Source organism: Meles meles, chromosome 16 (genome assembly GCF_922984935.1).
Source record: "Meles meles chromosome 16, mMelMel3.1 paternal haplotype, whole genome shotgun sequence".
Taxonomy (NCBI): Eukaryota; Metazoa; Chordata; class Mammalia; order Carnivora; family Mustelidae; genus Meles; species Meles meles.
This window is the reverse complement of record NC_060081.1, coordinates 67,138,366-67,151,798: the sequence shown is the minus strand read 5'-3', so window position 1 is coordinate 67,151,798 and position 13,433 is coordinate 67,138,366. Positions and strand designations below refer to the sequence as shown.

Sequence of the window (13,433 nt, the reverse complement as noted above, 5' to 3'; positions counted from 1 at the left end):
GGATGAATGAAGGAAGGAAGGAATTTATCCCCCCAGTCACTTAACATGTGTTCACCACTTCCCATGTGCACTGTTGCAGGTGTGGAGACACAGATGGGAAGCCAACAGGCAAGGGCCACTCCCCTCAGGATGGCAGTTTTAGCAAATAAAAATACAGGATGCCCAGGGACATCTGAAATTAATATAAACAATGATTTTTTTTAGTATAAATATGTACCAAATAACACATAAAACATACTTAAAAAAATAAGTTGCCGATTATCTCAAATTCAAATGTCACTGGACATTCTGGCCCTCCCCACTCCCTCCCTCACGGAGCTTACATTTTGGTGTAGAGGTATGACGGACAGACAGGAAGCAAGGAAACAGACTTTTAAAACGAGAATTTCAAATAGTGATGAAATGCAGCGGCAAGACATTGAAACGGCAGGTATGACAGGGGCGTCTTTGGACAGGGTGATCTCCAGCCAGTGGTCCTGACCGGCATGGCCAGTCCTAGGCTCCAATGAGATGCACCTTTTCCAAAGGTGCACCTTTGGAAAAGTCCTTAAAGGATTTGAAAAGGGCGCGACAGAGACTGCAGAACTCCAGGGGAGGGTTCCGAGGCGGGGAGAGGGCACAGCGGAGGGAGAGGCGCTGCTGCGTCTCCTTTGACAGACTCCACAATTTTGCATTTTGGATCTGGGCCTTCACAAACTTTCCGGAACTCGGAACTCGAAGCCCCACCCGTCGGTCAGCCAAAGTCCTCGGTGGGGCTGGCAGCCAAGGGAAGGGGCCAAAGGGACTGTGCAGAGAAGCGTGGCCACCCGGACTGGAGCTGGGAGTTCTAACACGGTCCCCCACACCCCCACCCCTGTCCCGCGGTTGCCTGAGGGCACAGGGCAGAACTAGTACCTGGGCAGAACCGGAGGGCGGAGGGCGTCAGGGAAGAAGCGGCCCAGACTCACTGCAGCGCTTCGCTGTGCGCATCCCGGGCTCCACCTAGTGGCCGATGCTGGACGGGCGTTTAGAAACTTTTCAGTAACCTCACAGGTTTTAACCAATCACAGGAAGTAGCACTACAATTCCACCAATCAAAGGCCAAGACGGACTACATCGCTCCAAACCCAGGCAGGTCGGCACGGAACATCCGTCCAATCACACAGCAGCATTTAGCCACTGCACCAATCGGAAAGCAAGATTTTCTTGCCTTCCTCAAGGCTGGTTTGGCGACGCCCTTACATCATCTGTGAAATGTATATTCCCAACACCTGGTCCCAAAGTGCCAGCGTCTTTAAGTAGGGTCCCAAGCTTTGTGCTGGTTTCGTTGGAAGTCTACATTTGCATTCAGGGGCATCTATGTATTTTCACACTGAATGGTAGTAAAAGCAATAAATATCCCCCATTATAAAAATTCAGGTACAGGTCTGGGAGAGTGAGGAAAGTATGACCTTTGTTTGGAGTAAGACACACCTGGAGTTCAGTTACGAGGTTTGTGAAGGACAATACACTCCCCCTTTCTCAGTCTTTGAAAGAACAGTATCAATCTTGCCAGTGTTGACTGTCCTAGTTCATCACCCCAAGCCCGTCTCAGTTATTCAGGCCCAAACCAAGGGAGTCACTATCTTTGTGTTCTTCCTCCCGTCCTTCCCAATTCTTGCTACCTCCACGTGTATCTCAGATCTTCACCGTGTTTTCATCTCCACCACAGCCAACGCTGTCCACATCAATATCATTTCTGGAGATCTGCAAACGTCTCTTCTCTTCTATTCTCCCAGGTGCTGGTTCCCCTACCACCTACTCTTCACCCAGGGGCCAGGGATGACCCTTTACACCAGACTGGTTCAGGTCCCTCCCTTACTGAAATTTTTATGACTTCCTGTGCATTTATTATTAAACTCATAAAATTCAAAACTCCGCTGGGCTATGAGGTCTTGATGACCTTGTGTCTATATCCCTACATCTCCAACCCCATTTTAGTCCACTCACACCAACCCCAGTATCTGTAGCGACATTGGCCTTTTGTTTGCTCGTCTTTCTGCCTCAGGGTCTTTGCACATTCTTTTTTCTTTGCCTGGAAAATCGTTCCTTGGATACAGTCCTTGAGTTCCTCTCCTTTCCAACTCCCTTCCTTGGATAGCTTTTCCAAGTAGTGACAGAACCAAATCCTATCTCAGCCGAAGTTCACGTTGTATCATCTACCTTCAGGGAAGCAACAAAGCACGACCGCACAGTTCAACCCACACTGCTTAGGAAGTAACAGCATTCCCATCCAAAAGGAAGCCTAAAGAAGCAGAATTTCCTTAACAGAAAGGTATTGTCAGACCCTCTTCTCCTTGGTGGACCAGAGTCCCTTCTCTGAGAACAGGTGTGAAGGCCCCTGGGTGAGGCAAGTCATAGTGGTCTGAGACAGGTCCAACCCAGTGACTCAGTTTACCATTCTAGACCTGTCTTTCAGACTCATTTCTGCATAGTCATCAATGGGCTGTTCTCAACTGCTCTACTTCACTCATTTCAGGAACATGACCACTATCTTACTTCTTTTGAAGTTAGAGGTGACCATGTGACTTCTTCTGGCCAACGTTCTGTTCTCGTTCTGAAACGAGAGCAGAAAGACCGCGGGTCACACCTGGGCAGGAGGAGCTTGAAGAAGCCGCGGGGGCACCTCCGGAAGCAAGTGTGGATGAGGAGCGCCCCCTGCTGGTCCCTGACGGGCAGTACTGTGAGTGAGCGGTTCGCTGGGCAGTGAGACAGGGGCCTTAAGTCACTGCTGCGCAGCCTCACCTAACTTGACTGCATATGATCTTTCCAAAGATCCCTGATTTTCCTACGACCGTTATGATTTTTGTCATATCTGAAAACCACCTATACTCTTACTTAATATTTTTCTTACATCAACTCACTTATTTTCATTTAGATTTATCTTAGGAAGTGTTATTACTACCAAACGAAACACCAGTATCGTAAGTAGAAAGCAATGGGAAAATAAACGGAATGAAATAAACCATTATAGTGTATAATACTGTTGCCTTTCGAAGACTCTGGGCCCTTCCTCTGTTCTCTCTTCGTTAAAAAAAAAAAAAAAAAAATGGAGGTCCCTAAGTTTGCAGCAATCTTTTGGGGCCCCAAAAAGCTGGCTGAGATTGTCAGCTGTTTGGAGGTAGCACAGTGGAGAGGCTGAGAGCACAAATTCTGGAGCCCGGCTTCCTGGGCTTGAATTCTGGTTCTGCCACGGATTAGCTGTGTGACCTTAGGTGAATTACTTAACTGCTCTATGACTGTGTTTTGTTTTGTTTTGTTTTGTTTTTTTTCAATTAGCAAAAGAAGGATGATAATAACAGGAATGTCATTGGGATGTTGTGGGGATTTTCTGTGCTAATATACAGAAAGGACTTAGTGCCTGGGACATTGTGAGTTCTGCACAGGTGTGAGCTATTCAGTAATGGCAGGATCAAGAGCCTCATGGGTTTAGAGAAATGTCTGAACTCGATGAAAAGGAATGAGAAATCCTCCATGTTGGTTAAAATTAAATCACCTGGATAGTGTTGCTGGGGAGAGCTGCCTTAGGGGCAGATGGCACAACTAAGTTCTAGAGGTTTTACTTGGCAGCAGCTATCTACCCCTATCATCTGCTTTCATGTGACATCAGGGAGGACCAAAAGCAAAGACAACAAAAAAATAAACAGATGGGACGACATTAAACAAAAAAAACCTTCTGTACATAAAAGGAAACCATCAACAAAATGACACAGCGATGTATGGAAAGGGAGGAAGTATTTGCAAATCATGTATCTGGTAAGGAATTAATATCCAAAATATATATAAAGACACCTCCTGGGCACCTGGATGGCTCAGTGGGTTAAAGCCTCTGCCTTCGGCTTGGGTCATGATCCCAGGGTCCCGGGATCGAGCCTCGCATCAGGCTCTCTGCTCAGCGGGAAGCCTGTTTCCCCCTCTCTCTCTGCCTGCTTCTTTGCCTACTTGTGATCTCTGTGTCTCAAATAAGTAAAAAAAATCTTAAAAAAAAAAGACACCTTCTATGTCATAGGATGGGACAGGATGAGAAAACCATATCCTTTGAAGAATAATTAAAGAACCAAAGGAGTTGGCTGTTGGGGATGAGGCTGCTGGGGGTGAGGAGAGGGTCAGCTTGGCAAAATGGTCAAGGCCACCGCCTTTGAAATATCAATGCTACCATTCAGATAACTGACCTTGTGAAAATTACAAGCTCTTCAAGCGTTTTTTGCTTCATCTACAAAATAGGAATCAGTAATAGGACTTGTTAATCAATTGCTTCATGGAGTAAATATGATCGACCTTAAAATCTGACATATAGTTGCTCATCGGGTAGTTCTGTTATTTACTGAAGTCAAAGTACTGTACTTTGGGAAAGAATGCTTATCTTCTTATAGCCCCAGAAAACAAACCAGGACCAAAAGATGAACGGTACAGGGAAGAAGGTGTGTGCCGCAAATTAATATTTTTTTCTACCAGATACAATAGTTCTACCAGGGGAAAAACCACTTCATGAAGTTGTGAACATCTTGTCATTGGAAGCATCAAGCCCAAGCTAAGTGACCACCTGTCAGAAAGCATAGTGAAATGATTCCAGCAATCAGTCAAAGGTTGAATCAAAGTAGCAGCTCTCAGATGCAGAAGTCTTAACTAAAATTGGATCAAAACCAAATTCATGTTGGGAAAACTGTCTATCCACATGCAAATGAATGAAACTGGACTCTCAGCTTACACCATATATAAATATTAACACAAAATGGATCAAGACCTAAGTATAAGAGCTAAAATTATAAAACTCTTAGAAGAAAACATTCATGACATTGGTTCTGGCGGTGATTTCTTTGGATATGACACCAAAAGCAGAAGACACAAAAGAAAAAATAGATGAACTGGACTGCATTGAAATCAACAAGTCTTGTGCACCAAAGAATAGTACCAACAGAGTGAAAAGGCGATCCCTGGAATGGGAGAAAATCTTTGCAAGTCATACAACTGATAAGGGGTTCCTATTCAAAGTATATAAACTCCTACAACTCAACAACAGTAACAAAAACCAGATTTTAAGATGGGCAAAGGACGTGAATAGGTATTTCTTCAAAGAAGATGTACAGATGACCAAGAAGCACATGAAAAGATGCTCCATACCACTAATCATTAGTGAAATGCAAATCAATGCAAAACCACAATGAGATAGCACTGCACACCTGTTAGAATGGATATTATTTAAAAAACAACAAAAAAATGACAAACAGATGATAACAAGTGTTGGAGGGGATATGGAGAAACTGGAACCCTTCCGATCTGCTGTTGGGAAGGAATATAAAATAACACAGCTGCTACAGAGCGCAGTATAGCATTCTCTTACAAAATTAAAAATAGAATTACTATACGAGTCAGCAATTCCACTCCTTACTATGTACCCAAAAGAACTGAGAGCATAGTCTGGAAGAGCAGCATTATTCACAACAGCCAAAAGATAGAAGCAATCCGCGTGTCAGTTGACAGACAACAAACAAATGCATGTCTGTGAAAAAACAAATGTGATAACAAACAAAATGTGATATACGCACAAAACAAAAATGTCATATATACATATCATGGAATATTATGTGATAAAATGGAACAAAATGTGATATATACATATAATGGAATATCATTTTCAGCCTTTTAAAAAGGAGGGAATTCTGATATTCCGTAACATGGAGGAACCTTGAGGACTTCATGCTAAATGAAGTAAGCCCATCACAAAATGATGAATTTATATGAGGAACCTAGAGCAATCCAGTCTGTAGGGACAGAAAGTACAAAGGTGGTCGCCAGGGGTTGGGGGGAAGGGAGGCATGGAGGGTTATCTTCTAATGGGTACAGAGATTCAGTATGGGAAGACGAAAGAATTCACGTGATGGATGGTGGTGATGGTTGTATAATTATGTGAATGTACTTAGTGCCTCTGAATTGTACACTAAAAAGTGGCAAAAGTGGTCAATTTTATATTATGTATATTTTACCACAATTTTTAAAAGTTTCGGCAATGTATAAAATACAAATATATATATATATATATATATATATATAAAATTGCATCATGACCAAGTTACGTTTATTCTAGGAATGCAAAATAGTTTAACCTGAGAATATTTATTTACTAATTAGCAGATTAAAGGAGAGAAAAATGTGATTTTCTTAGTAAATGCACAAAAAGCGATTAAAAATACTCAACACTGGCTTAAAAAAGGACAAAATTTCTAGCTTACTTAAAAAAACTTTTGAAAACCCTATAAAAGCTACCTACCAAAACCCTAAGGCAGGTATGATACTTTAAAAGGCCAAAGTGTCCCTTTAAAGTGAAGAATGGGGGCTCCTGGGTGGCTCAGTCAGTTAAGCATCTCGCCTTCAGCTCAGGTAGGTCATGATCCCAGAGTCCTAGGATCAAGCCCCATGTCTGGCTCTCTGCTCAGTGGAGAGCCTGCTTCTCCCTGTACCCCTCAGCCCACTCGCTGCTCTCTCTCTCTCTCAAATAAATAAAATTTTAAAAAATAAATAAAGTGAAGAATAAACAAGGTTGCCCAATGTGGCACAGGCTGCGAACTGTCCGGTAGTATCTAGTCTCCTTGTCTTTCTTTGTAATGGAACCTCCAGTTTTCATTTGAGCACACAGACGCCCTCCAAAAGATTTAAGTCACACTAGGTTGAGACTATGCACACATGTTCTGGTCAATGAAATATAATCAGAAATGTAATGTGGCAGCTTCCAGAATCTTTTCTTAAAAGATAGCTGCAACATGACTTTTACTCCATTTTCTTCTTTGTCCCTTCCATCTTTCTGTAATGAGGACATACGGCTAGAGCACTGGCAGCCACCTTGGACCATGAGGATAAAGACCTCATGGAGACGGAAGCGCAGTAGCTGCAAGGAGTTCCTGAGGACTGCTGTGGGGAAGAGCTGCCATCCTAACCTTAGACTGTACATCTGGGCTTTCACAGAACTGAAGAATAATCTGTCTTGTTTAAGCTACTGTTATTCTGTGCCTCAGCTACTCATGGACAAATCAAATCCTACCTGAGGTGCACATTATTACTGCTTCTATGTGATATTTTACTGGAGGGCTGAACAACACAATAAAATAAGAAATTAAAAACAGATATAAGAAGAGAATTTAGCAAGGATACTGGATACATTTTCAATATATTAAAAGCATCTTGGTTTTACTATATTGAAAATGTAACATCAACAAGTGAGAAGATTCCTTTTTAAAACTCTTTACAATAGCAATAACAATTATAAATTATCTAAGAATGAATCTAACAAAAGACTTTGGATTATTAAAATTATCCAGCTTTATTGAAAAACATAAAAGCAAACCTATACCTACCCTTATATAAACATAAATGAAGACCTATATTAATGTGGCATATTCATGGCAGAGGGATTCATTATGTAGAGATGTCAGTTCTTCCCAGATTAATCAATAAATTTGATGAAGTTTCAATTAAAAGCCCAACAGGATAAAGCCACTTAGCCCAGTACTTGGCAAATTGCAAGCACTTAAAATTTAGTAGTTGCTTTAACTGAAATCCACTGGAGGAAATCGATACGCCATTGGCCTCTAACCTTTGTTCTGTCCTACTGAACATCCTCCTAAAATTTATATAAATGAACAAAGAAAATACACAAGATGGTTTTTATAGAACAACTACACTATGAGAAAGACATGCTGTCCAATACAGAAAGCTGAAGATACACTTGTCCAGCTTGTGAAAACTGAGCACTGGAAATGTGGCTGGTTCAAATTCAGATGTGTTGTACGTGTAAAATACACATCATATTTGGAGACTATGTATTAAAAAAGGACAAAAAAATCTCATTTTTTTAGTGATTAGATGTTGAAATAATTAGATGTTGACATTATGTGTATATATATATTATAGGGTTAAATAAAATATTTTATTAAATAATTTCAACCATTTCTTTTGGGGGATTTTTTAAATTTAACTTTTTATTTTGGTGTAATTGTGGGTTCACTCACCTGGGTTTTAAAAGAAAATTTTATTGCTTAAACGTGGCTACTAGCGGGGTGCCTGGGTGGCTCAGTGGGTTAGGCCTCTGCCTTCGGCTCGGGTCCTCCTTAGGTCCCAGGGTCCTGGGATCGAGCCCTGCTTCAGACTCTCTGTTCAGCAGGGAGCCTGCCCCCCCACCCTGCCTGCCTCTCAGCCTACTTGTGATCTCTGTCTGTCAAATAAATACGTAAAATCTTAAAAAAAAAAAAAAATCGTGGCTACTAGAGATAAGTAAGTGGACCAGTGTACAGAACCTGGAAACAGATCTATACATATTTGAAAATGGGAGATAAAAAGAAGTGAAAGTGCATGTCAGTCAAGAAAGAATGTTCAAAAAAAAAAAGGAAAGAAGGAAGGAAGGATAGAGAAAGAAAGAAAGGAAGGAAGAAAAAAAGGATGTGCTATTCAATAAATGGTGTGGGGCCAATTGGCTATCCGTATGAAGAAAAATATAATGGCGTCTTTATTTCATACCACACACAAAAATCAATTCCTATAAATAAACACCTAAATATGCAAAGTAATACTTTAGAACTTGAAGAAAATATTTCATATAATATCTTTACGATCTCAGGGCACTGCAAGATTTTATGGACAAGATACAATAACCACAAACCATAAAGGAAAAGACTAGTAAATTTAACGACCTGATTTACAATGTAACCAGAATATAACTTCCACATAACTGTAAACTTGTGTACAACAAAAGAGGCTCTAAAGAGGGTGAAAAGACAAGCTTCAATCTGATCAAAGACACTTCCAACTACTATAACTGAAAAAAGTTTTGGATCAAGAATAAACAGTGCCTGGGGCACCTGGCTGGCTCAGTCGAAGACACGTTCCACCACAGGGTTGTGCCTTTGAGACCCATATTGGGGAAAGGCATTATTTAAAATAAAATCTTAAAAAGAAAAAGAATAAATAGTTCTTTCAAATGATAGGGAAAGGCAAAGAATGCAACAGAAAAATGGGAAAAGGATATACACAAGTCCACTCCAGTGGAAACTCAAATGAAAAAGAGCCTTTCCCTCTCATAATAGGGGAGACACAAATTCTCATCTTAAATTCATCACCTTCCGGAATCAGGTGCTGGGGAGGGTGTGGACCTCTCAGAATTGCGAGACACTGGGGACTGAAGTGATTGCTGATGGGTGAGACTGAGCAAAATACCAAACTCTCGTCAAAGACAAGATGTCCACTACCGAGATCCAGAAACTCCACTCCTCCGTGTTATCCTAGAAAAACCCGCAGCCACGGGTATCAGAACGTTCTTTGCAGCCTTGCTCGGAAAATAGAGAGAAACTGTCAAAAACCAGAATAAATACACTTGGGACATTCATACACAGCATTTTCAGTGAGTGACCTGGTGCTACTTGTGTCTGCATGGGAAGATCCAAAAAGCTATGATATGAAGGAACAAAAGGAGGCTGCCGAAGGATGCATACAATGTATCATTCAAATGTGTCCTTCCGATTAACAGAATAATAGTATATACTGTTTATGCAGCCACGTGTAGCAGAAGTATAAACACATGTCTGCCAATGCTTAACAGCGAAAGTTGACAGTGGTCACCTCTGAGAGGGGTGGCTGGGGGATGAGCTCAGGGAGAGAGGTACAAGGGGGCTTCAATGCCAAGTTTAACATCTCACTTCTCATTAAAACAAAAAAGGAATCCAGTGAAGAAATGATCATGTGTAAGATTCCACAAAACTGAGCGATGGGCACAAGAGTGTTCACAATGTTATTCTCTCTACTTTTCTGCGTGTTTGTAATATTTCCAACTTAAAAGAAAGGAAAGGGGCGTCTGGGTGGCTCAGTGGGTTAAAGCCTCTGCCTTCGGCTCAGGTCATGATCCCAGGGTCCTGGGATCAAGCCCCCCATCGGGCTCTCTCCTCAGCATGGAGTCTGCTTCCCCCTCTCTCTCTGCCTACTTGTAATGTCTGTCAAATAAATAAATAAAATCTTAAAAAAAAAAAGAAGAGATATGATGAAAAATGTAACTTTCTATCTACCAGCAACAGATGATTTGGATATAATTTTTAAAAATCACATCATTTAAGGTATCTAAAAAATATATTATTTTTAAAATCTAGGAATGTATTTAAGCTATAGCATTTCTCTGCTTGAGGGCAGGGAGAGTTTTCATGGGGGTTAATGTTTATCGTGGGGCTCAGTGATGAGCCATCGTGGGCACACTGGAGGTCTCTCTTGAAGTGTCCAACGCACTCTGTCATGTGTTAAGGGCTCAGAGGAGCACTCAGTAATGAAATATGCACAACTTCCTTTAATCAAACATCTAACTTTTTTCAAACATTGAACAATAGGATCTGTCTTGCCTGAGCGGCCTTGGGAAAGTCTGACCCAGTGACCTCCACGGTCTGCCACATTGGAGCCCTGTGTTAGGATGATGTTTCCACTTAATTTTATTCTTTCTTTCTCTATTAACTTTTTCATTATTTTAAGCAGATTCATGGTAGGAGAATTATGAAAATGTACCGAGGCAAAATAAAAACGGATTAAAATGATTCCACATGGGCCCTATGGGCCCCTTTTCAAGAGGTCTGATGGTAGCCTAGCATTTATGAAGCACTTACATGCAAACACACTGTGCTAGGATAGGTATGTCCTTATCCTCATTTTACAGAGGAGGAGACTGAGGGTCAGAGAGGTACTGTCACCTATCCAAGGCATCCGGCTTGCATAGCTCTAACCCAAGTCTTCCCAACTTTGCAGCACGAGTTCTCAGCCACTACCAGACAAGGCCTCCCCATCAGAAGGGGAGGGGGGATGTTCAAACCTGCCAAGATTCCTTTTTCCCCCTTGCTCCCTGAGTCCTTCAGGATTCTCTCATCCCCCCAGGGGAGCTGTGGACATTATCTCTTCCAAAAACAAAGTCTGTGCCTTTGCCATAAAAGGACCTCAGTCCCTCCCCCAAACCCGGTCCACCTTATCTCTGTGAAAACCATGACTTGCCCTGGAGAAGGGGGAAAAAATAAGCCTCTTCCCACCCCAGCTCCACCCCCAAAATCACTGGATTTGGGGTAAATTGGGCAGGCTGGAGACAGGAGAATGGGTGTGTAATTAAGTTTCAAATTGACTATTGTGTTATGCGAATGTCTGATAAAGGAAACACAATGGCTGCCAGATGGGGGCTGGGAGGTGAGATTTCCCCAGTGGAGAATTCTAGAAGACAGGACCGGAGTTCTGGAGTCTGGGTCCTCCAGACAGACAAGCAGGCAACAAGGGTGGGGACGCCAAAGATAATTATAGGGAGGAGAGAAGAGCCAGTCAGGGACACCAGCCCAAAAGGTTTGGCTAGGACTGGTCTCCTTAGCGTGGGACGCAGAGGCGATGAGTGAGCAGTGAACTCAGTCACTGCCGTAGGGTCCAAGGGACCAAAGCAACATTATTCAGCAAGAGTACGATGGGAACACCATGTAATTTTAAATGTTTCACCCGTCACATTAAACAAATGATAAAATCTATGAAGTAGGAGATTGTTCTCACAAATAATGAGCTCTCCCTGGGTTTTAGCAATCCGGGGTCCCAAACTCAATTGCCCTCAACGGGATATGGAACAGATGGTACATGAGCCAATCTCACACTTTCCTGTAAGAAAAACAGGGCCGCAAACAATGGTTTCTGTTCATCAGTCTGACTTCAGTGCAGGGCCATTGAGAAATGGTGGGAACGACAGCAAATTAGAGAAAGCACATCCAGGCTAAATTGTTCTGGTCGACTGTGGGCTGGGTCTCAGACTCTGATCTGCATTCACTCCTCGACCATGTTTTACAGAGAAGGAAACTCGGTTCAGGGCAGTTAAATCTTTTCCCAACTCATAGCAAAGACAAAGAACTGGCTCGTCTGGTCATTTCGACGACTTCTAATAACCAGCATTGATTTTTTTCCCACTATTCTTATTGAGAACTTCTAGGTTCAGGGTTCTGTGCTATCATGAAGGATCCTGTTTATGATGTCAGCTTTAGAGAGGGGAAACCGAGGCTCAGAAAGGTGGAGGAAATTGCTTGAGATCACACTGTGGGGCTTGAACTTGGGTGTCTGATTAGAAGAGTCTAGAAGCCCCCTCTAGGTATACTTTTTCCAGTGCCCAGCACTGAAGAAACAAGGATCCCGGCAGTTTTCACCCTGCGGCTCCTCCAAAGGGGCTGTGGGAAGCCTCCTACACCTCCACACTTGCTTTTCTCTCTCTCTTTTTTTTTTTTTAAGATTTTATTTATTTATTCATGAAAGACAGAGAAGCTGAGGCAGAGGGAGAAGCAGGCTCTCCAAGGAGCAGGGAGCTGGACACGGGTCTCGATCCCATGACCCCAGGACCACCACCTGAGCCGAAGGCAGATGCTTAACCAACTGAACCACCCAGGGCCCCCCACGCCTACCCCCCCCCCCCCCACCAACTCTTGTTTTAAACCGAGGGCCTCCACTGTGTCATTCCTATGAATTGGCTTCCGGGTAAGATTTTGTTTGGAGAGGCCGTAGCTGCCTTTTTTTTCCCCCGCTTGTTTAAATTTGAAACCACTGACCTGCCACAGTCCCTTGATTTACAGCAGGGGAAACTGAGACCCAGAGGCAGGAAGCGACTTTGGTCCCTGTGCAAGTCTGGACCAGGGCGGGGACCCAGAACTGGGTCCTGGAGGCCCAGCCTGGAGGTCAGGCCCCACCTTGGAAGCCACCAGCTGGGTGTACCAGGGCCTCCCTCCAGCGGCTCTGGGCTCTGCCTCAGCAAGGGCCAACTGTTCCCTCTGTGTCTCACCACAGGCTCCGCCCTTCCTCATGCCTGTTTGGATAACTTTTCGACCTGTTCCTACACAAGCCCTCCCTGAGGTGTGGCTGCCTCGGCTGCTTGGCCCAGGGAATCCTGGGGCCTTGGCAATGAGGCGGCCCAGGCTTGGCCGGTCCCACTGCAGACAGTTGTCAAACAGTGGCCGTCTGGGCAGAGGGAGGCCTGTTTACCCAGGGCAGAGCCCAGGCAGGGGTTGCCGCTTTCTCCCCACACCACTGGCCCATCCAGCCCCTCAGCACACTACTCAGCAGTCCCTGGCTGTACTGGCTCATTCCATGATTTCTATGAAGCACCTACTGAGTGCCAGGCACTGTTCTACATGCTGAGGATTTAGCAGGCAACAGGAGGCCGGATTCCCTCTCTGATGGAACTTCCACTGCAGTGGAGGAGACAGACTAATGCACCACTCCAGAGCTGTAGAAGATAAGAGGACTGATAGTGATTGGCGGAGGTGCGGCCGTCTCAGATTTGTGTGGTCAAGAAGGCGCCTCTGAGTAGGAAACTTTCAAGCTAAGACCCAACGTATGAGAAGAAATCCGTTATGGGAAGATCTGGGGAAAATGTGTTCCAGGCAGAGGGA

The 13,433-nt window shown here is 43.5% G+C and overlaps 2 protein-coding genes across 8 annotated transcripts in view; one reads left to right on the top strand and one right to left on the bottom strand.

Moving 5' to 3' along the window:
- Positions 1 to 13,433, top strand: part of LOC123926390 — a 44,834-nt gene that overhangs the window by 6,094 nt on the left and 25,307 nt on the right. The window contains exon 2 of one of the 7 annotated variants that reach the window (XR_006815241.1): positions 2,498 to 2,701. The exons of the other annotated variants lie outside the window; for them this stretch is intronic. The gene's annotated coding sequence lies outside the window, so the exon portion shown is untranslated. The remainder of the gene's footprint in view (positions 1 to 2,497; positions 2,702 to 13,433) is intronic. 7 annotated transcript variants of the gene reach the window in all.
- Positions 1 to 13,433, bottom strand: part of HNF4A (hepatocyte nuclear factor 4 alpha) — a 60,671-nt gene that overhangs the window by 35,502 nt on the left and 11,736 nt on the right. The gene's annotated exons all lie outside the window — the stretch shown is intronic.